Source organism: Apteryx mantelli, chromosome 30, assembly GCF_036417845.1.
Source record: "Apteryx mantelli isolate bAptMan1 chromosome 30, bAptMan1.hap1, whole genome shotgun sequence".
NCBI classification, from domain to species: Eukaryota; Metazoa; Chordata; class Aves; order Apterygiformes; family Apterygidae; genus Apteryx; species Apteryx mantelli.
In genome coordinates this window covers 1,338,762-1,362,703 of record NC_090007.1, presented here as the reverse complement: position 1 = coordinate 1,362,703, position 23,942 = coordinate 1,338,762, and the positions used below count along the sequence as shown (strand labels likewise).

At 52.9% G+C, this 23,942-nt stretch overlaps 1 non-coding gene across 3 annotated transcripts in view; it reads right to left on the bottom strand.

Moving 5' to 3' along the window:
* Positions 1 to 8,764: 8,764 nt before the first annotated feature.
* The window catches only part of LOC106486734 (uncharacterized), a 74,976-nt gene continuing 59,798 nt past the window's right edge, over positions 8,765 to 23,942 (bottom strand). Inside the window, exon 3 of one of the 3 annotated variants that reach the window (XR_010886611.1) lies at positions 8,765 to 8,778. This is a non-coding gene — a transcript (uncharacterized protein). Of the gene's footprint in view, positions 8,779 to 12,890; positions 12,974 to 23,942 lie in introns of those variants that run through there. The other 2 variants (XR_010886610.1, XR_010886609.1) reach the window with 2 other exon arrangements.

The window sequence follows — 23,942 nt, the reverse complement described above, 5'->3', positions numbered from 1 at the left end:
AGAAATAAAAATCAGAGATCCAAAAATGCAGACATTATGAGGAACCTACGTTACATACACCGATTACTTCCTAAAATACAGTCTTTACAAACCTTGATTTGCGTTTGGCAACAATATCAGAGTTTGGCAAATAATAATAATAATAGACCAGAGAGAGAGAAATTAAGAGTGCGAAGTATCAGACGCGTGGCTTCTTTTCAATGAAGTAAATGCATTATTTTTACTTTGTTAAATAAAGTTGACTTTTTAAGCACTCGAAGGAAGAGGGATGCTGTTTGGCTCCTCCCGGGAAAGAGCTACAAGTTCCCCCGGGGGCTTTTCCCGGGGGCAGGCTGGAAAACTGCCCTTGTGCCGCTAGACCAAGGCCGGCTGCGGCAGGACGCTCCCAGCCCCCCGTGTCCGTGTCCCCGTGTCCCCACGCACCAGTCCAGCTCGGACGGGTGCTGGAGGGGGCGAGGGAGGGAAAAGCTGCCGTTATCCCCGGGGAGCAGGAGCGCGGCGGCGCCGCGGGAGCTGCGCCAGGGCGGCGGGAAACCCTCGGAGCGGCGGCGACGGCGGCACTGCCCGCGGGGCCACGCGCCGCCCAGCACCGGCAGGGCAGGACGGGGGAAACGGACCGGTTTAGAAACTAAAGTAGAAACTACATTTCCTCTCTCCCTTTTATTTTCCAGTCCCTCTCCTTTCTATTTTTGGCAACAGCTTTACCACATGCTAAAAAGAAACTTCAGACAAATTTGGGCATGTGTTTACATCCAAAAAAAGGCCTTTGTGGAGCCAGCGCGGAGCTGGCACCGGCTGCCCGCCGCCCCATCAGCAGCACAAAGGAGGCACCGACCTCCTCCTCGCTCCCCCCTTGCGTTCTGGAGCACTTAAAAAGTCCTGAAAAGTGTCTTTTTTTTTTTCTTTTTCTCTTTTTTTTTGGCAAATGCACTAACAAAGTACAAGCAACTACTGTAATTTGCACTTATATTTATGCTATACAAAAACATCTACAGTATGATCACTGATTTACTCAGACGAGGAAAAAAAAATAAAAAAAAAAAAGGTTGAGGATTTTTCCACCTAACGAGTCACCAATTGGAGAGACACCAGACGCCCCGGCGGCAAGGCCCCTTCCCGCCCCGCTGGGCTGCTCCCGGCTGCGTCCCTCGGGCTCGCGCCGTGCCGCGCCGTGCCGGGGGGAGCAGGGCCCCGGAGCCCCGGGCTGAGCCGGGCCAGAGCTGAGGCCAGCGCTGCCCCCGGCCGCCGTGCCAGCTGCGCCTGGGGGAAAGCGGGAACCGGCTCCGGGCAGGAAGGCTCCCCGAGGGATGCTCCGCTCGGCCCAAGCCCCCCGGCCGGCTTCCCCACCGGCGGCACCGCAGAGCGACTCGCGCAACGCAGCGGCTTTGCCGAGGCGCGGGAACGACCGCGGTGCGGCTGCGGCTGCGACGCCGCGGGAGAGGGCAGGACCGGCCGCGGCGTCCTGCAGCGCGACGCGCCCGCGGATCGCCCGGGGCTGGAAACCAAGCGACACGCGGCTGCAGGGGCCGAGCTGCTCGGGGGCAAATCCGGGGCCGGGGCGGCGCGCGGGGCCGGTCGCAGGCAGGGGCGAGCGCTCGGGAGCCTCGCGCAGGGGCAGCGCGAGCCGGCGATGCGGGGCCTCCCCTGCCCGGGTCTCGAGCGGAGAAGCAGCGCGCGGCTTCCGCAGGAACCGCGGCCGCTCGCGCGCCGCCCTGCAAACGCGGAACGCCGCCTCGGCGGCTGCCCCGCCATTCGGACATTTGCCTGGATCACCAGCTATAGCACCATGCACTGGTCTCTAACATAGAGGAAGAATCAGCAATCTGGAGTAGAAAAATAAGGCTGGAACTGTACTAGATTAAGGACAGAGGAAATTCCCTCGTCGCGAAGAGAAAGCCCTGCTGTGGCAAAACCCAGGCGCACCTCAGGACAGCGCTCGCTTCCCGCTGCAGACGCGGCATTTGAGAGCTTCACGTTATGCTGGATGAAAGGTGTAAGGAAAGGCATTGCCTGCCACTCTCCCGGGGCTGCGAGCCTGCAGGGAGGCCGAGGCAGCCGGCTGCCTTTGGCGGAGGCTCGCCGAGCCGAGCCGAGCTGCGCGGCGACGGCCGACGCTCGACACGGAGCACGCGGCGGCCGAGAGCAAGGAAAAGCAGCGCAAGCGCGGGGCCCGGGATAAAAACCAGGAGGTCACCAGCAACCTGGTGCAAAGCTGCAAGCTGAGCCCAGGACAAGAGCCCGCGACACGCGGGGAGGCTGAAAACTCTCTCAGTTCAGCAACGACCCCAGGAAAGTGGCTGCAAGACATACGCAGGAGGTGCTGTGGTTTGTATTAGTGTTAAAAATGTGGTTTTTCAACTTTGTTTAAAAAGGCAAGTGATCACACACTTAAAAAAGTGATGGCGAGACACCGAGAACCAAGACGTGTAAATGGAGCATCTCTCCTAACCCGCAGCCCCTCTCGGTGCCGTCCCAGGCGCTGCCCGGCGGGTCGGCCCCGCTGAGCGGAGCCCGGCAGAGCCGTGCCGGCCGCGGAGCCGTCGCCGCAGGGCCCCGCGTGGGTGAAGCCCCTCCTCAGCTGCCCTCACTTCCCAAAGACGTCAACCCACCTGACTGGGGTACCAGCCACGCGACCTGGGGCTCTGCTCCTTTCCCCTGCCTTCGCCTTTCAAACCAGCCTGCATCAACAGCACGAGCCAACCTCCAGTGCAGCCTTGCGCAGCTCCCCGCGCCCTCGAGAGCCAGCGAGACCCCTGCGCTCCCGCGGCAAGCGGCCCGCGAAGCCTCCCAGGCGCACCACCGCCTGCTCAAGCCGAAGCGAGTGCAGTATCCAGCATCAACGTGCAAGTTTTCCTCCCTCCGACTGAACCACAGCAGCAAGAGCGAGAACATTTAGGCGGCTTCAGCGAAAGCCAAAGCCTCCTCTCGCTTCTCTCTTCCGCGGGCTCTCGCAGACCGGGCAAGGGGAAGCCTTCCCGGGCCTGCTGTCCTGCGAGGGTGTCCGATGCGGGAAGGACAACGTCAGCGGGAGGCTGTGACGTTTCAAACCAAATCCAGAACATGGGGGGAAATGGCTGAGGCAAAACTCCCAGGATCCCACATCAGATAATTTTTTTCCTTCTCCTCCCAAACAGAATTTGAACTAAAACTTGGCATAAGCGTCTACTTAAACAGACGCTCTTTGAGTCGAGTGTCTGCATTCACTTTAACTGGGACCGCGGTATCTGGCAGGGGAACCGAAGCGTTCCTCTCTTCCCACTGCAGGGGAGCGTTTGCCGGCCTCCGTATTGGCCACGGAGCCCTGGGCGCCGCTCAGCAGAGACGGGACGCGACGACCGAGCTAAAGCCGAGGTGCCGCACGCCTCCCCTCCCCGGCAGCCTTCAAAGCCGGTGAGCGAGCCCACCGCCCAGCGACCCGCCGCGCTCCGCAGCACGCGCCCAGCACGCGCGCCGGGGCGAGCGGCGAGGGAGACGCGGTGGGACTTCCCTGAGCTCCGATCTTTCCCCCGAGCACCGGGGAGCCGCGCCGCCGGGGAGGACCCGCGGCGCGGCGCTGCCTCCGCGCCTGCCCGGTGCCGCCCATGGCTCGCGCGCCGCGGCACGCGGAGGCCTCGCCGGCTTCTCCCCTCGTCCGCGCGGAGTCACCTCCCGCGCTGCAGAGCACGCGTCTGCTGCTGGCGGACAGAAAGCTCCCCGGTAAATCGCACCAGCATTTCAAGACTGCCAGGGGATGGGAACTGAGCTTAATACTTTTTCTATGGCCTTTCCCTCATCTCCCCGAATCAACTGGTTTTAATGAAACTATTTCCATCAGCCTCTCTCAGTGAGAAAAGGGGAGATGGGAAGATACTAGTAATTCTGCCAGTTTTAGTGTTTTGGACCGAGAATCTCCAAAAGGCCTATTTAAAAGATTTCTCACTGGATACCGCACTACAGAAGAACCCTTCCCTGCCCCTGGAGCCAAAGAGCATCATCCTCCCCCCGAGCAGTTCTGTTTGGAAAAAAACAGTGGTAACAATACAGAGAACGAAAACCCCAGAAGCGATCAGAGGATCTAAACCCTAATGACATTTCCCATGCCTTGGGCCAAGTACTTCCTAGAGTGAGTCACAGAAATTCTCATGGCTGATGGGTTTTACTCCACAAAGTGTTTCCCCACAGTGCGATTCTTTTGTTACAAATACCATATGGCCAGCTGATGCCGCGGAACCACACGCCACGCTACACGGGGAGGAAGTTTCCCAGTTTCATTGCAATGCAAGTTTTCGCTTTGCCTCCATCCCTCCTCCTCCGATTCTCGATTTAGTCATTTGCAATAGCAATTTTTTAAGTTGTGTTTTGGTTCTTTTTTATTATTTTACTACAAAAGAGCTACCCACCTGGAATCTTCTCCCTTGCTGCCTCTCAAGAGACAGAGCGATCGGACTGAAATTCTGGAAACGATGTGCTAATTGGAATCAGAAGCCAACCGAGTCAGACTCACCTAGAGCTTTGTTCAAAGCTTCTAATGGCAAAGTCCCGTTACTCAGGTCCGGCATCCCATTGGCAAATGCAATAAAAAAAATCCACTTCCTCCACCACCCCACCAATTGGCACTGTTAAAAATGCACCCCCCACCCCTCAACCCTGTTTTTTTTTGTTGTTGTTTTTAAATTTTAACCCCTCTCAATATGGAACCTGCTCAGGAGCAGACACCCTTTGCTAAACCACTTGCAATTTTTGAGATTTAAGTTCTATTTGAATCCAACATTTAGTGTTTACCCCTCGGCGCAGTTTTAAGTTTGTAACTTGGTTTCAGTTGATACAGAACGGTGCCCTGCCTGAGAGATCACGCGCGCCGGAGCGAGGAAAGCTATAGGATGATACAAGGCTTTTTGTCCTTAAAAGGATTCTCCGAAGCGGGCACTCCAACCAGCAGCGGGTCGTTCCTGGCATGTTGCTCACAGTAATTCATTAGCTCAGAAGATGCTTTGGAGACCTAAATGTTCCAAGAAAGAACAAGGTTAATGAGAACAGCCAGGTAAACGCGCAGGGCCTGCCCGGAAGCTCAGCCCATGCAGAACACACAACTAACGGACTGCATAAAGATTTCAGAAGAAAGTCTAAAGTGCGTTTTGAGGAGGAAGCAAGAATCCCAGGGCTCAGCGGTGAGGAAAAGACGTAACATTCAACTTTTCGTAACAGAAACTTTGCAGAGACGGTCAGAAATAAAAAGGGGAAGTGAATATGGAAAAAATTTAAGATCTGACATAAAGAAAGTGATGAGTATGGGAAAAACACTCTCAGCAGAGAGCAAGAGGTTTAAAAAAAAAGATATTCCTGTTCTAATTTTTAAGGGCTTTGGGATAAAAAAGAAAGAACAAAAATGCCCGCTTGGAAGCAGCCACCCTCTGATGTTAAAAGTGGATTTTTGAAACCATTAGAAACTATTACTTAAGGCTCTGCTTATTTTAGTTCAAAGATATATTCTGGGAACTCTGATCCCCGAGCAACACAACCGAGTGGAGCATCTAGGTGGTGGGCGAATTAAATGGCTGCATGTTTTGGCAATTAGGAAAGAGGGAGGCAGGGGAAGAGTCAAGGCAGGGAGGTTCCTGTAGCTTTGGAGACTAAAACAAACCCTTTGCTATTAACTTAATAGCTGGTTGAACATAAGGCAAACATAAAACATACATGCAACCACCCAGCGGGAAGGCCCCAAGAGGAACGATTCGCAGCTGCAGAGGTCACGCCGCTTTGGCTCTGCCGCTCTCACGGGACGCTTGCGCCTTCCCGGTGCTCTGCCCCGCACTAACTGGGAATCGCTTTCCCGTGCCGCTTTGCACAGGGTGGCGCAGCACGTAAGCCACACGCGTCCCCTGCTGCTGCCTGCAAAGCGATGCGACCTGCACAAAAAGCTTTTGCGCTTTCGTGCAAAATTATTAAACCTTTCGGCAGCAACTGAGAGCGCAAAGCGATGGGGAGAGACAGCACTGGCGACCAAACCACAGTTCTCTGCAGGTTTGGGCAAACCACTTAATCGGTGCTTCAACGAAACAATATGGGCTTCCTCCACCTTTTTCTTCTCTACTGGAAATGCAGGTCCACACCCTGTATCGGTCAACATAACTTTTCCTGGAGTCTCTAGATACTACTGTAATACGAAGTACTGAAGGCCTCACCAGTGGTGCAGGCTCCTAACACCACTGTTGTTGGCCAGTACTTAAACATCCTGATTAAACTCAGTAGGATCCAAGAGTGCAGCTGTTCTGCAGAGACAAGGTCAAGCCTCGAGCTTAAACCTATTACTCACATAAGACAGTACTTATTGCTAATCTCAGAGCAAAGCAAGGGGAAGGAGCTTAGCTGCCAGGAGCGTGGATGAACCTGTTCTGAGAGCGAGTGTCCTGAAAACCTCCACGCACCTCTTAAAGCTTCAGCTGTGAGCTCAAACGGACGAAGGGCAAGGGGAAACGCAGTCACTGGGGAACGTCTGGCCCGTCTCTAACAGACGTGCGGGCTACTCAGGGCAGGTAAGAGGGAACCGCAGCGCACGGCAGCGTTGCGTTTCGATTGCGGTGTCAAGCCCTAGCTGAAATCATTTGCTCCAGCTTCCCTTCGTTCCCGGGTCTCGGCCACACAGACAGGGAGCTGGCGGGGAGCGGGGTGGAGGAATAACCATGTCCGGCGAGACCGTGCCAGGAAGGAATCGGAGGGCATTCCTCCTGCCCTGCTGCTACCGCAGCTCCCCGGGCAGCCCGATTCCCCATCCCGGGCGTGCGTTAGCTCATTTATCTGCAGGCAAACATACGGTTCACTTCCTTTAACTGGGAGGTACCGAGGGAAGCCGGAGGAGTTAGCACAAAGCACGAGGACTCGTTTGATGCTGCACTCCAGTAGCTCGCAGGCTCGGCACACTGATTCAGAGCTGGGTTTGGGGATTACGATTTTATTGAAGCTCGCTCAGACAGCACGTCTTCTCCACTCATCCTGAACAGCGGCATGTTGCGGTCGCACCACTGTTGTTCTTTCTCAGCAAAGCATTTAAGATAGTCACATCTACAAAGGCGGGTAAGTATACACACACCCTCCTGCCTCCTTGCCACGCACAATTTGGGATCTTGGAGTTGAGACACAGTAATTCTTAAAAGAGTCAGCAGTGTCTGTGCTGGGGGAAGACCTGTAATTTATTTTGTTTTCCCTAAAACAGCCCCTCTGATGGGTGCATCACTGGAGTCTGGAAACTGGCGGCCCTAAAAACAGCTGCAAAACCTCAGGCTGGTTTAAAAAAGAAGATATTCAAAGCAAAAGCAGCTCCTCCTGCACATCAAAACCTGAGATGACGAAGGACTTGTCGCTGCAGAAGTAGCAGGGACTGAGAGTCAAAGAAAATATTCAATTACAAAATATCAGGGGGATTTAATACCTATTTATTTAACCAGTATTTCAGTTTTACTGGGCCTTTCATCGCCATTCACAGGGGTTTCCTCTGCGTTACTGACAAGGGATTTTTCGGGAACAGATTTCTTCTCTCACCCACCTGCCCTCCTTCCCCGCGCAGGGAGTTTCTCGGGGGGCGACTGACGGCTGAGAAGTCTAATCACCGCCCTCGCGACCCTGCAAACGGGGACAGACAAAGCCACGGGCCGAGCAGAACGGCCGCGCAGCCGGGGGACAAGCGCGGCTCTTCCGCGGCTCGAAAGGCATAAAGGCAACGGGTGCCCTCGGGTGCCCTGCTCCTCGGCCCGGGGGAGCGTCGCGGACGGGGAGGAAGCTGTGGGCAGGGAGCAACAGGGCATCAAGGCCTCGGACTAGCTGCCCACACGCTAATATTTGTCCCCAGCGCAGGCTGCTCTCCAGAACCCACGCGGCCCAGTGAGCCCGGGCACCGCAGCCGCCGAGCAGGTTCCCAGAATAGTGCGTGAGCTCCTAAAGGACCCGGCTCCAACCCTCGGGAGACTGTGGTTGTGGGCACGTTACCTGCTCCAACCCCCCAGTGCTAAAGGAATCTTTATTCCTGGGGATGCTTTGCTGCCCAAGCAGATTGCTGGTGTGCCAATACACAACTGAGAATAGATTCCAGCTTACTATCCTAGACAGCAGCAGCACAAAATTAACTTTCCATATTTCTACCATAAATATGCCTCAAACCAGAAATGAAGGCGTGCCACTATCATTTTTTCATTTTGAGGAAATGGGAATAGCAACAGCTAAGAAATTACTATCCAGGCAGAGACTCTGAGAGAAACTGCAAATAAACAGTGGAGATGCACTGTGAACAAATCAGGAAACGAGACTGCTGCGCACATGAGCACCCCTAACGGAGCTTTAGCTTTGCTGGGTCTGGCCCCAGTGGCTTGGGTGCCCTCATAGGTTGCACGTGCCCAGCTGAGATCCTGGAAGTTACTCAGATGACCAGTCTGCCCTCAGATCGTGCAGTCACCTGCGACACTCGCACGCTCCAGGAGAAGCTACCCAGGCAGCCATCCTGCCTCCTGCATGCAACAGGCGCCCCGGGGAAGCTGTCTGCGCCAGGAAGTGCTGCAACATCTGAGCCAGAGACGTCACAGCAGCGTGCACACGCAGGGAAGGCTCAAAGCACTTGCAGAGCTCTTCCCCCTCTGCCCCTGCCCACCAGAGAAGTGTCGTGCATCCGTCTGCTCCCAATTCCCAGGCTCACCTTGATCCTCTCAATGCCAGCTTCGATGCGGAGCTGCTCCACCAGCTTGCGGGCCTGTGCTATGTTGTTAGTTGTTGACATTGTCTGCCATCGGTTCTAGGCCCCAGCACTTGAGAATACTGCAAAACAAGGGGGGGGGGGGGAGAGAGAGAGGTTGGCATCACACACAAAACCACCGCGCTGCTATGCATCTGCTTAAAAAGCTGGCAAGCGACCCAGCCGGCAAGATTCCTGCTGTGTGCACCGGGCCCTGCAGACAGTCATGTGCAAAGGGCTTCCACGAGCTCTAAAATGATGACACCAACGTAACGTTTCCTGATTCTGCTTCAAGTTCTCCTTTCCTTTAACTAGTGCTCTTGTGCCATTTCAAGATCTTTCTGATTAAAAAAAAAAAAAAGGCGAACAAAAAGACCAACTTGCTGACTAGAGTGGAAAACAAAACGCTGTCTGCAGAAAGCTCTGTTGGATGCCTTCAGCAGATTGGAAAGCGAGCAGAAGTTTTCCAGCTTGTATAATCTGACATGCAACATTCGCAACGAGCTAGTTAGAGAGGAGGTGGACCAGGACATTGCTCAGCGACGGCTTCTGCACAGCTCCTGCCCGTTCACCCTCACTATTCATCTGCTCCTTTCACTGCTCTCTCACTCTGCACGCAGTCCTGCCCTGAGACGCTTGCAATCTGTGTCAAGAAGTTCCTCTGCACAAGGCTCAGAACAGTAATCAGGGACTTTCAATACTGTGCAAACTTAGATCTACGCCATTTATTCATATCCATACTGGGTGTCCCTCAAAAGAGTAGAATAAGAAAGGAAGAGCGACAGACAGTCCTAATAAGCTGGGTGGCAGGTGGAAAGTCAAGGATCAGGCAAGGAACAGAGGGTTTCTCAGGTGGCCAAAGCACTGAATGGAAGCTGGGGAAGGAGCACAGAATCGAGGTCAATTAGCTGAGCGGATATGAAAGCGTGAGACACATCGATAGCATGTGTCGCAAATGAAGTTTTTCATAAAAATCCTGCAAAATAAGGGCCCAGCTGAACATGAAAACAAGAAGAGCGCAACGCTCTCCTGCTGGAACGATGCCCGCGGAGACGAGTTGTTCGACGTGCGACAGCGTGACCCAGCACCGAGCAGGGCTGAGCGCTTTCTGCAGCGCGACCCCTTTACGCGCTCCGCAAGCGCCTCGGCTGCACCCTGGCGACACCGAGGGTCTTGCACGGAGGGGGAAGGACGCTCCTCCTGCAAAAGGTCAAGCGCTCCGGCGACGCCGTTACAGCCCGGCAAACAGCCAGCATTGCCGCCACAGTCCAGCTGCGCACGGCAGGCACCAGATTCCCTTCGTCCATGCTCAGCGATGCCGCAATCTTGGAGCATTAAGGTCCCTGCGCCCCTACGGCCACCGCACTGCAGTCGGCTGCGCCGGCAGGAACAACCCCAGGCAATCAGACGACTTTCCTAGAAATGTAAAAGCAGCAGCTGACACGGAGGAAACTTGTCTACACGACCAAAATAATCCGTCGCTGAGCAATGTGTCACTCACACCGGCGCGGCGCTACGGGGCCGTGACGTGCGGCAAGCGGGCGGGCTAGCGATACCCTCAGACCGCTGCTCTACGATTGCCTCCACGCGGCTGCTGCGGAGGCGGCACGCGAAGTCCCTTATTTGCGCTGCCTGACGGTGACTCAACCCGCGACCAGAAAATAATTGCGGGGAGCAGGGGAGAGCGAGAGGACCGAAGCCGGTGCTGCCTCCTCCCCTGCAACCGTCCCGACGGACGAACCGGTAGCCGAGGCTGGGCAGAGCGGGAAGAGGGAGGCCCGGCACCGGCGCGGACGTGAGCATCCTCCCCAGCCCAGCTGCCTCCCGCAGCCCCTCCGTGCCGGCTGGAATCGGAGCCCGCCGCAGCCTTCGTCCCAGGACAGGCAGCTTCGAAGCAGACGCTGAACTGCTGCGTCTGTCGGGGAGGAGGGGGGGAAGCGCCCGTCCCATCCAAAAAACTAGCAGACCTCAAGCTGTCTAGCCTATGTTTAGACGTGAAAAGAGTTTACTGCAGACCACAACGGCGCTCTCTGGGATTATTTTGCTTGGCAGCGGCACGCGGTGCGCGCTGAACTCTGCGATCCGCGAAGCGCCTTCAGCGTCAGTTGCAACGCTGAGCACCGAGGGACCAAACAAACGGTGCTTTGGCCAACATTACCAACTCTGCTATTAGATGGTTCCCTAAATTAGCAGGGGTTATTTGGAAGTCTCCACCTCTCAAATCCTGGAATAAGTTAGTCAGGGAAACATAGGAAGCCACTCTGTTGAAATAAAGCACCGCACTGTGGAAACCCTGAGGAGGAAGCAGGCTGGCCTCGCGGGGAACATCCCTCTTCCACGCTCCGATTTCCTAAGCCACAGTGCTGCAAGGGAAGAAGCCAAGGCAGGGCTGCCTCGCGCGAGTAACACCGGGGGCGCACCTGAACTCGGACTCTGGCTCCGCAGGACGGGGCGCTGCGGTTCCGAGCAAAGGCAGCAGGACGCTAGCAGGGGCTCGGCCGGCGCGCCGTGCCGCGCGGACGGCACCGAGACCTGCCGCTGCCTCGGGCGACGTGCTGCACGCGGCTCGGCTCGGCTCGGCCCGGCCTCGCGCTCCGAGAAGAGCGCAGCGTACGCCCCAGTTTGAACTCTTTTCCGTGGAAAAGCAGCGCCTCCAGGCTGGAGGAAGCCAGCTCGCTCCTCGGGCGCAGAGCACAGTGTGAAGCACCTCACCCGCCCCCGAATCCGTTCGGATTTCGGCACAGCGGCGGCTCCAGCAGCTCGCCTTCAGCTCCGAGCGCCAGGGCCGTGACTCCCTTGCAGGGCCTGAGTAAGACCTGGGCGGCAGCTGCAGCAGCGCTGCTGCCAACGTTTGTGTCACGAACCCCTGGAAAAAGCAGGAAAGCTTTGCCCCGGACGCAGCTGGTTTACAAGCAGCCAGTTCTGGCCATCTTTCGATCACTCGCATTCCTAAGACGCTCCCGCCGGCTCACGGGACGCGCTCCGAGGACAGCGGCTGTCTCGAAGCACTGCAAAGCAGCGCAGAGCACCAGACCGGGGCAGAGCTCCGTCCCAAAGCCAAGGTCTTTTGAAATCCCTGCCACGACCTCGAAAGACCTTATTACTGCCAACACTTAACTGCTCTTTGATAAAATAATTTTTCACCTGGATAAGGAGTTAGTAGGCAGCTGGAGGAAAAGAAACACAAGCAATCAGATATAATTTATGTTTGCGACAGCACGAGATCACCTGCTTGTACTTTTACAGCTTCCTGTTTATGGAACAAGGCTGATGAATCAGTCAAAGGCAAGTTACTTAAGGGAACCTCTGGTTACGCCGTAGCGCTGCACGCCTGGGAGAAGCACAAGCTGCCGTGCAGCAGCCGCAGCAGCAGCCGCAGCTGGCTGAGGAAAGGACGTGTTTTCCTAAGTATGTCGTGGAGCAAATCCTGCCGCTCGGGCTCCTCCTGCAGGAGCCGGGCACGGAGCTCTTTGCAGAACGGGGCTGCCGAGCCAAGCAGCTCCCGGCCCCTCATGGCAACAGCGCAGTATTTTAAACCTCCAAGTTTCACCAGCCAAGTCCTCGTGCTGGTCGAGGGGACTTTTGCTGGAGACCAGGCTGAGCGCACAAGCCTTGGCCGGGGGAGCCGCTGCGGCCGTGTGCCCCGTGCTGCGACGCTTGCGCGTGCGTGGCTCTCGCCCGGCTCCAGACGCTCGCGAGCGGCCGCGGTCCAGGCTCGCCAGGCAAGTCAGGGGCGGCCGCCGGCTCGGGTCAGGCCAGGGGCGAGGTGGGTCCCGGCGGCGCCACGCGCCCCCCGTGCACCCCTCGGCGCGTTTCCACGGAGCAAGCTGCGCCGCTTCGGGGTTTTGCCGGCTGGAATGCGGCAGGTACCGGCTGCGATGGCAGGTCGCGTTCCAGGACTGCCTTGCCTGGCGAGAATTTAAAAAAGCCTTTGGTTACCTTGGTGAATAATTAACTAAGTGCGTCATTAGCAGCTGGAAACCATCAGTACAAAAGATGCAGTGGGTTGCTGCATGGCACACGAAGGGCGTCCTCAGGACTTTTTAAAAGCCAAAACAAACTTCAAAGATGTCATTCACCAGACTTCTACAGATGTGTAAATAACTCGTGAGGCAAAGCTATTTGAAAAAAAGCCATACAGAAGCACACCGGAGCAAATTATTTGTGATGCAAATCAGGATGACTTGCAGGAGGCATCTGAGTCTTCCCCTTTCCCAACTGCATGTTTTAGAAAATCTGCACTTGGAAAAGGACAGGAGGTGACAACTGCAGCTGGGCCTGGGGAGAAAGCACAAGACAGTCAGGACACCCAGGTCCCATGTCCATCCTCCCGCCTCCACTTTGTCATCTGACCTCGGATAAGCAACGTGCGCACCCAGCCCTCCTTCCGCTTAGATGGGATATAACACTTCAGTGTTTCGCCACGACCGGCCTCCTCCCTCCACCCCCGGAGAGGGGCTGGCATCGGGCTGGGGCAGACTTTTCCTTTCCGAGTATCTGCTATGACTCTGCCGAACAAGAACAATATTCTGCTTTTGCTGAGTCACATCAACAGAAATAACCGAGGTGGAAATAAATTTTCCCTCGTCCCTCCTCTGCCGGCACACCTCTGCCCTCCCGGCCAAGCCGTGCCTGGTCTCCCCGCAGCAGCATTCCAGGGAAGGGCAGCGCTTCCCAGAGAACAGCCCCAGTGTCAGAACCGCTCCTCTTGTATTAGCGCGGCCGTAACTCAGCACGCGTTTTTCAGGCCGTCGCGTAAGCGATGCCGGCAGGGCCGAAGCCATGGCGCAGTCCCGCAGCTCGCCGCGCTGCCGTCCCTGCTCCGCCAGCAGCAACGCGAGCCGGCAGGAGACTGCGGGTTGCGCTCACCAGACAACCGCAGATCCCAGATTGCGGAGATATCAATAGGACTCGGACTACATCAAGACGTTCACGACTACATAGCTGCAGGGTGGTGCATGAAAAATAGTTCTGCTACAGTAGGTAAAACATTGCAGAGACAGCTACAGGGAAAGAGGGACATTAAGAGAACACAGGAACCCGACAAGGCTGCGTTATCCAGTGTTTCCGGATGTGCCCCAGCACAAGGAGCAGCAGTGAAGGAGCACGAAGGCTTGCAGCACCGAGCAGGGAAGCCGGAGCGCGGAGGAGGGCAGAGCACTGGCAGCGCAGACCCAGGAATGAGGCAAACGAGTCGACAGCTGTGATTTGCCTGGAGCACAAATGTCTCATGAGCGCTTCTACCTATTTGAGGAAAAGCACAGGAAGACAGAGTCCAACAGGCAAGAATGAATTCTGGGACTATCAGGATTCACTATTTCAAAGTGATCTGCACGTTATGAACTGAAAGCAGATCAGGATGCATCCTGCATCGATTCAATCTGCAGCTCAAAAAAAAAAAAATCACAAGTTTTATCACTAAATAAAAATATTTAAAGGATCACAATAAGTGTTATAAATCACATTTCTCCTGTTCACATTCTCCTTACATGGTCAGAAAAAAGATTTTTTCCGTGCTTACAAAATAAGGTACTTCATGTAATAAGTTACTATTAGTACTCTAATATTTTCACTGAGGCAAGCATTAAAAAGCACATTTAAACTATGCTATTTTGCACTTTCAGTACTTAGCGTCTGTTCTGCACAACTCTGAGGTCAAAACGAGACTGACTTATTACTGTGCAGAGTGAGACCTCCTGTTCTTGCAAAGGTTTTCTTATTCATAAGGTAATTTTTCATGCACCAAGTAGGCTACAAATGTAATGATTTTGGCTGCTTTAGTTAAAAGAAAAAAAAAAAAATCCCAGCTCTTGAGTCAGCGCAGTGTAGCAACAGCGGTGACAGTAAAGCCCTTGGCTCTGGCACGCCGTGACTCAGCACGAGCGCCGCGCCGAGCAGCCGCCTCCCCCGGCCGAGCATCCCCGTCTGCCTCCCAGGAGCACTTTGCCCGCTCAGCCTCCAACCGCGTTTCAAACCCTGCCCAAACGTCCTTCCGAGGCCTGGTTCAGCAGCAGCAGGGGAAAGCTCGGCCCGGCGGCGGGTCACCGCGCGGCGGAGGTTTGCCCGCGAACCCTCGGACCTTGCTCCCTCCCCGCGGGACGGGATCGCTCCCCTCGCGCCACCTGCCCTTGGCGCTGTACCGAAATATTGCAACAGAGCCCGAGTCACGAGGATGAAACTGCCACCCTCGGCAGCGTCTCCGCGCGCCGAGAAACCAGGCTTGCCTCAACATGCCTCCGACCTGCACGTTACGAGAGGTGCCTCGCCGTGCCGCAATGCAAAACTCGACACCCCAAACTGTTAATCATTTGCTCTGCACAAAATGCAACGCTCGGAAACAAAGCCCTTTCTCTTTTGTGCAATCAGTGCCACCTGCACGCTCCCACCCACAGTCCCCTCCAGCCTAATGGCAGGAAGTATTACACTAGGAAATAAATATGCACTGATCCCTCTCGTTTCTGAATTCCTCCCATACTTCTCATAGCTGGCGGCAGCCACTCCTAACAGGCTAAATAAACAAGTGAACATCTGAGTAGCTGCTGGAGTTTTGCTTCTTTTGTCTTTTTCCCCCAGATAAAAACAGCTATGAGATTGCCGTTTACGGATGTCACTGTGCTCAAGCTGCCGGATGAAAAGCATCCGAAGAATGTACCTCAGGACGCCCAGCAACTTCGCTGTGCTTTTACATCCCCTATTGCAGCTGGCTGAGGAGTCTCCCAGCCATCCATCCTCCCACCGAGGGGCTGATGCAACGAGCCACCAAGGCATGCTGGAAAGTCCTTGCCGGAGAACGGATCTGCGGATGTTCAGGGACAGGAGAACTCCCTTCTGGATCGCTGCCTTAACAGAACTGCACTTCAGAAAAGGGTCACTGCAGCAAAGCATGTGCACTGGATGCACAAAGCGCGTGCACTGGATGCGCAAAGCGCGGGCACTGGATGCGCAAAGCACGTGCACTGGATGCGCAAAGCGCGGGCACTGGATGCACAAAGCGCGGGCACTGGATGCACAAAGCACGGGCACTGGATGCACAAAGCGCGGGCACTGGATGCGCAAAGCGCGTGCACTGGATGCGCAAAGCACGGGCACTGGATGCGCAAAGCGCGGGCACTGGATGCGCAAAGCACGTGCACTGGATGCGCAAAGCGCGTGCACTGGATGCACAAAGCGCGTGCACTGGATGCGCAAAGCGCGGGCACTGGATGCACAAAGCACGTGCACTGGATGCGCAAAGCGCGGGCACTGGATGCACAAAGCACGTGCACTGGATGCGCAAAGCACGTGCACTGGATGCGCAAAGCGCGGGCACTGGATGCGCAAAGCACGGGCACTGGATGCGCAAAGCGCGGGCACTGGATGCGCAAAGCGCGGGCACTGGATGCACAAAGCACGTGCACTGGATGCACAAAGCACATGCACGGGATGCGCAAGCGCGTGCACTGGATGCACAAAGCACGTGCACTGGATGCACAAAGCGCGGGCACTGGATGCGCAAAGCGCGTGCACTGGATGCACAAAGCATGTGCACTGGATGCGCAAAGCGCGGGCACTGGATGCGCAAAGCGTGCACGCCGGGCAGCGCCAGCCCAGGCCAGGCCCAAGGCGGTACGGCCACAGAGGCGAGCGTCCTCCTAAGCACTCCGCCTAGGAGAGCAGGCAGCCAAGACCTCGTATTGTCAAGAACCATAATTGTTCAATTTAGGGTACTTCTATTGAAAATCCAGGCATTTTCGCCTGTCAAATATGAGTTTAACTCCATTGAATCCTGCTCCCAGATGAAAGCTCCGGTTCCTCCGCAAACCACAGCCGTGATCCTATAGGATTTCTCCCCCTTAGCAAATTTTACCTCCCTCTTTTCCCCATCCCCAAATCAAAGAATATTGCTCGAAAGTGCTTGGCTAGTGCCTTCAGCTAGCCAAGAGCGGAGCCGGGCAGAGCGCAGCATGAAGACCCACCCACACCCCGGAGCCGCTCTGCAGGGACCCAACTCCGGGCGCTTGCACGTCACGGGCGCGATGGCCCACATCTCCCGAAGGGCTGCAGAAAGGATCCCTAATGCTGCTTATTAAAACTACTTTCAGAATTTGCGTCTCGAGCACGATTTTCCTAGCGCCGTTCTTCGGGGAGAGACGAGGGAATGATTTTCTCTCCAGAAGAGGAAAAGACCTCGAGAACTCTTCGCTAGCAGCTCCTGGCCTGCGCTGACCCTGCGCTGGGGAACAGCGCTCTTCCCACACTGCCGCTGGACGCGGGCCAGGTGCGGAGCGGAGCGGAGCAGAGCTCCCCCGGGAGGCAATGCCCATCTCTGCCCCAGCCCGAGCCCCCGGCAGGCTGCTGCCAGGAGGAGCGGGGGGACCACGGGGGAGCTTGGGACTCGTAACCCAGTGTAAACCCATTTGGTGGTTACTTCTTTTAAAGATGACCTCATGCTTTTTTGGAACAGAAAAAGGCTGTTAGGGCGATGGCATTTACTCCTTGTCTGGGCAGAACAAAGCAGGCTCCATTTTTCTTTTACACTTCCTGCATCAGTAGCTTAACAGCTGAATGAGCTATTGAATTTTTTCCTGAGTGCAGCATTTTTTTTTATTTTTTATTTTTTTTAAAGACCTCCAGATTTCTATGGGGTGAGACAATACTCGGTGAGAGCACAGCAAGGATCTCTGCTGACCGAGCCGTCCAGGAGGACGGGGAGAGATGCTGCCTTAAAGAGGCAGAGCTTCACTGTCATTTTGAGCAGGGTGAGGATTTAAACACACTTCGGAGCAGCGTTTACACGATCTGCCTTCTTTTCAACACCTTCTTCTGCAGCATCTGTGGCTCGAGGAGCACAACGAGTGCAGAAGAAGGGCAGGGAAGTCGAAGTGTTTTACTTCAGCCACAAACACGTTACAGAGGTGTCCGTAAGCTCCTTCAGGTTTATGCGACGTCCAGTCGGATCGCTGTCCCTCCCCAGATAAATTACAGCCTAATTCCAACAGGCTGCAACTAGGCCACGCATTTTAAGATCCTTAATTTCCCTATGGCAACCAGCAGCAGCGCTAGTCCGGCAGCGCCAGGCCCTTCAGGGTGAACCACAACTGGGTTTTCCCAGTCCGATCTCAAAATCTCGTGAGTTCCAATCATTCCTGTTTTGCTTTCAGTCTAACTAGTTTGGCATCTTTCAGCAAAGCAGAAGAGGTATCAAACAGTTGACATTTTAGATAAAAGGGAAGATAAAGTGTATTGACAAACTGTATAAAGCTACTAGAAAGAGCAATTAGAGCAACATCACTTCTCATGTACTAGGCACTTTAAATAAAATCAATTCTGTAACAAGAGAAGTCTTATCTTTCAGGTCAATATCGAGAGTCATTAGTTTTAGGATTTATTTTTTCCCCAGCTCAAAAAAATCTAGCTGCATGTGTTTCCAGATGGAAACAATCCAAAACCACCACAAAAATGTGGTCATACCCTGCTACAAAAGGCAACTCAAGCCAACACGTTTGACGTGTTTGAGCTTTTTTCTTTTTTGGGGGGGACGAACAAAGAAGTACGTTTGGTTCTTCGCACGATTTGGGTAGGAACAAAACCCAGCGCTTTCAGTTCTCAATTTATGCCGCAGCCAGCGCAAGACACCACCTGAGCTCTCAACCGAGTCTCAAGGTTTTCCTCGGAGCACGGAGCACGTACAAGGCACTTCTGCAGCACGGATAGGGCTGACTGCACAAAATCACGCAGAACAGCCCGATTTTAGCAGGTCACGTTCACCAGCTCCGCAGCAGAGGTGCACAGCGACGGGGCAGCCCGGCCGCGAGAGCGCGGCTCCCGCCCCGGCGCCGTGCTTGTCCCCGGCCCGTGCAAGAGCCTCCGCCGAGTTTGGGAGAAGGCGTCGCGGGCGACACGGCTGGTAAGGGATGAGGGTGGCCCTCGCCTGCAGCCAGCGGCGCGCAGGCTGCCGCGATGCCGCGGACCCCGAGAGCCGTCAGGCCAGCCTCCGCGCCGCCGTCACCTCGCGCCCCGGCTTTTGACTTAGTTTAGTCCTCCCTCGGGTGATCAGTCAGGAAGCCCGAGTGAGGTCATGACAGAAACACAGGAGTTTCAAATGACATTATTCATTGTTACTAGAAAAACTGCACAAGTTCTGCCCCGTCTCTGTTCTGGGAAGCAGCACACAGCCCTTACCGGCAGCGCTATCTGCCGAGACAAACAGCGGTAACTCAAGAGTTGCAGGGAGAACCGAATTTACTCCAAATTTTGGAATTTCAGGCTTGCAAAGCTTCTTTAAAGCAGGTTTTACTCTTTTTGGATATCCATTTCCCATGTTAGTAGCAGCTGGAGCTGGACAGAGGAAAGAGGGCAAGTGTCTCAAATGCAGCTCTGTCCTTACCAGAAGATCCCTTAATTGCATAAGTATTTTGAAACTAGAGCAGTTTAAGAGACAGACTGGCCAAGGATTTTGGAAGGAGACAGCATCCCTAGAGACATGTAGCTCCATTTCCTTCCCATCAAAGGAAATGATTACTTGGCTGAGAGAATATGAAATCCTCTAGGACACATCTGCCAGCTAAGCTACAGGACATTCATGAGACCTTGTTTGCAGGGTAAGCCTGAAAACCCCGCAGGAGAGTACAGTTAACTCGTAAATGCTATTGTGGACAGGTCTGGTTTTTACTCCACCTTCTCGCCAACTTATGTGCTAACGCTTTGGTGCCAGCTGGGTGGGGACCTCGGCAGCACTGCCAATGCAGCTACACGCAGTCCCCACCTCTGCGCTGCAGATCTGCGCTCCCTGAGTCACTTCAGCGCTCCGCGCTTATTTTTAGACCACGTATTTTAAAAAAAAAGCAGAGGGCAAAGGTAAGTATTTACATCAGTTGTTACCTGGAGTCAACACCCAGAGGCTGTAACTCAACTAGCAAGGCACTGGCTTTGAAATGCAAAGCCCGATGCCATTTCAGGTTTCTCCTTGGCTTGCGTGCCCAGCGCAGCACAGCGCCTTTAAGGACGGCAGAAGCATTCCTGGTGCATGGAAGCACCAGCGGGGACAGACGGCACCAGCCCGCCTGCCTGAGGCTGAGCAGCTCCATCACTGGAAGGGTCTCACTGTACTCTTTGGAGGGTCTGGAGCCACCGCTCGGCTCATGTATTAGTACATAAAACAATACAGATAGCCAGATATATAATAAATGCTCCACCATGTAATTTAAAGTAGAAACCAAAGCGAGGCTTTAGTCCAGATGCTTAAGGGCTGTTAGGGGTTGAGAGTGGTAAATAAATCAGAACTTGCACTGCAAAGTCTGTTCTGCGCTCAGCCTCCCTGCATTTCTGCTCAGTTCCCTCAAAAGGTGAAGTACGCAGGAGAAAACCCATTGCTGCCCGCAAAGCGGTGAGCGCTCACAGCTTCCACGGGAGCACTGCTCGGAGAACGAGGCCGCAAAACGTCCCTGAAACTCCTCATTCCCTTTGTGCTTCAGAGCAGCTGTGAAATTCTGAGGTCTTGGCCGGTATTCGGAGCAAAGTTATTTAGGAAGGAAGGGAGAACAGAAAAGCAGAACAAGTTTTAGTACCAGTTTCAAAGCAGCATGCCAACGCAGGTGTGAACCGTGCATTGCCAGTTACAGCACTGCCGCCTCGGAAATAACCACTGCTTCAGCGGAGAGAAAACTGCAGCTTGTTCTGGCATGAACCAGTGCTGCACTTCAAAACCTCTCACCTCCCTGGCCGGTGTTACAGACTCTCGCTTTGAATCTCCGCCTTTCGGATCACCTGCAGCTTCCTCTCCTACCTTCTCAATGCCCGAGATGACTAAGCCACGTAAACGCCATTCCTCTGCTTGCAGGAACCACGACAACAACTCACGAGCCTCCAGCGCTCAGGCCTCAGTCTCATCTCCAGCGTTTCTTCCTACTCTTCGGATGGGCTGGATACCAACACGGAAAGGAGAATTTCCTCTTCGCTCTTAAAATTGGCTTATAAACCCTTGTACTTCTTCAGGCACCATTTAAACTCTGCTGCTCCACAACTGCCTCAGCAAAATGTTAACCACTCTTATAAGAAGATTTTAAAAGACCTGCAAGTATCCTCAAGTTTAAAGTAAAATACATGTTCTGCATTTCAGGAAGATGTTTATGAAACCTAAGCAATTTTGTGATCTAACCCAAACAAAAGGGATGGAAAAATGAGTATTTTGTACAAAGCACTGAACTGAAAGTTGTTTTTGTAGTTTTGTGTGTTGAAACCCCACAACCCTTGACTGCCAACAGTCAAGTCCGGGAACACTTGCGCTTTGCTTAAGCAAGTCAGATGCAGGTGGTGTGAGACAAAAAACACCACCTAGTCATCCATGGTATCTTTCAAAACAGGGACTGTGAAGAGTAATACCGATATTTTAAAAAAACACTTCGGGTTATTATAATCTTAATAATAGCAAAACTAAAAATACATCAATCTGTCCTTGCAGCTCCTACAAGGAAAACACACAGCTTTGTTCTAACATTCCAGCAGCAAAAATACAATACTAGAGCACCAAAACCCAATCTTTTGGATGAAAGGTGATAAGAAGGATGAGTCTCTTTCAATTTTGCTATTAAATTTTTTTTTTCATGTGCAATAGTTTCAGAAACGAATAGGGATAACTCTTCAGACCTTTGAGTCCAGAAATTACCCTGGATTTAAAAGCAATGCAAACACAGCTTATATCTTCACTTATGGTCTGAAAAGAGGCACTGATTTCAGTGGGCAGACTGAGAACTAAATATGTATATCCTGGCTAGACCACCGTGGAGTTCGTCCTTGTCTGCGAGGGCTTGATAGCAACTCCGCATACAACTGAAGTGCATAAAGACTAAGCAGGAAGCTGGGCTACAGTGGCACAAGAGCGTATTAAGTTATAGAAGGAGATAAAAGAAGGGGAAGTTTAGGCTGAGTATCACAAAGCTTCCGGAGAATTCTCCCTAGCTCCACAGATCTAAGCTGGGAAATGCTGAAAGCATCAACACTCAAGACATTTAAAACAGGCAGGGGAAGTTTTAACAACACGGTGTAGGGTTCCATGCCCTTCTTTTCTGAGCGTACAAAGGGTATTTCAGCTGCACCAAAACGTCACATTAATTTATTGGCCTCGTGTGCAAGAGCTATCGTTTTATGAGATCAGGAGATTTTACAGCATCAGCCATGACTGAGCTAAGTGAGGACCCCTTCAACCACTTTCATATTTCCCTCTCTACTATGCGTCTCCTGCGGGCTGAGTGGGTGGAAAGCTTTTAAAATGAGTTTTGAGTTTTCTACAGATAAGCAAATGCTCGAAGAGGGGGAGCCCTCCAACTAAAGCAGTCACATTCATCTTCCTTGCCTCCAAATCTTAAACCCAGTGCTGATGTTAAATGCCATGCAGATGCAATATTCTCATCTTAGGCTGTAAGCAGAGAAACAGGGACTTACCTGGATTTGCACACCAAATAAATCTGAACTGAACAACAAGTGAGAACGACTGCTGCCCGCCAAACAGACCTTGCTGCAAGAAATCCTCAGGCTGTTTTAAAGTGAAGACACTTTGGTCAATACTATTTTCCCACAATCTTTTATTTTAGCTACTACCTTTATCACTGCCCATTCTTCAGCTTTTCAGCCACAGTTTAATAGTAAGCCTTCCATTTTCTACTTTGGAGGCCTAAAAGCAGGTTACGTTAAAATGGTAAAAGGAGTCGCCAAGCTCTTTTCAAAGGGAAAAGGAAAGACTGCACAGACGAGGGCACAGGTCTGAGTCAGCTGGCAGAGCTGCTCCATTTTGGTGGAGCTGAGAAAGCAGCAGAAAACTTCCCAGTCAATAATGTGGGGACATTAAAAGAAATGTCTCTGCCTTTTATATACTTTTAAGTCACTTCACGCACAGAGAAAACGCTCAGTCCTTTAAAGGTTCTCTTATTACAATAAGTCTCTTTCCTGAGCGCAAGTACAGCTCAGCCTCCTAAGCAGCCAACAGCATCTTAAATATTTCCCTGTGCTACACAAGCATTCAGATGAATTCAAAGCCACCTATCTTCCCTCGGAATCTGTAAGCAGAATGCTTTTGCTTTTTATAATCTCAAATTTATTTTGCTTCTCCCCAAAATAGAATCACATGCTAAGGAAGAAAGTCAGCCACGTGGAATTTGAGGAAGATTACAAGAAAGCCCTAACGACACTAAAATAAGAAGTCAAAGCAAATACTGCATGGAATACACTTTATTAGAGCATTATGCTTATTATAGCTTCTATTGACAAAGGATACTGGGCCTTTTGCAGAGCCTCAGAGAATAATTATACCGAGTAAGCCAGGGAGAGCATGTTTATTGGAACTTTACACAGCTCTGTATGAAGGAGATGGAAAGGCCACGGAGTTTGGTTTCAAGTAAGTTAAAGTTTTCATTGTGGAAAGAGTGTTTGGGGGGAATTACATCAGAACCACAAGTTACAATATACTCATTGTATGGTTAGGCATAGCTAGCACAGTCAATACGTCTTGAGAAGATAGGGAACTGGTAAATAATCAAAGTAACATAGCCATTAAGAGCTTTCCCAGCACAATATGCCCCTAAGCTACTTTTTTTTTTTTTTAATGTTATGGAAAAAGAAATAGGGTTTGTCGATTACATTGACTGTGACTATTATACATGTATGCATTCAAATAGCATTTCAAAGTAGCTAAAAATAGTTTTCCAACCACTGTTAAAGCAAATTGTTAGTAATTTACCCTTGTTTCATTGTTTTCAGCCAGTCTGCAGTGACAACACTTTCAGCTGAATATCCTGCCCCAAGCGGGATCATGCTTAAATAACTAGATGAGAAATTCTCCGTGCGGTACCGCAGCCGTTTTCCCTTGGAATCGGTGCTGAACCAGCCCCTGCCGTAACACACCCAACTGTTCTGCTGAAGTCAGTGGGGGAGGAGGCGTGTACAGAACACAAGGCTCATTCAACAGATGTGTGAACAAGCCTGGAAGCAAAAATTCCCCAAAATGTAACCTTTTATGACACACACACATACATATATGTTCACACACACATATATATACACATACATACATACATATATATACACAAACACCCCTTTCCTTACTACTACTGCAGGCAAATCTACAGGCCAAACTGCAGACTTTGAGCGGTCTGAAGCCTTTCTCATTGCCCTTGTGTCACTGCAGAGACCGGTCATCTGGGAGCCTTAGATGAGGTCACCTGATGCTCGAGGACAAGATATCCTACCCAGAGGAACTTGGGCCATCTGCTCCAGC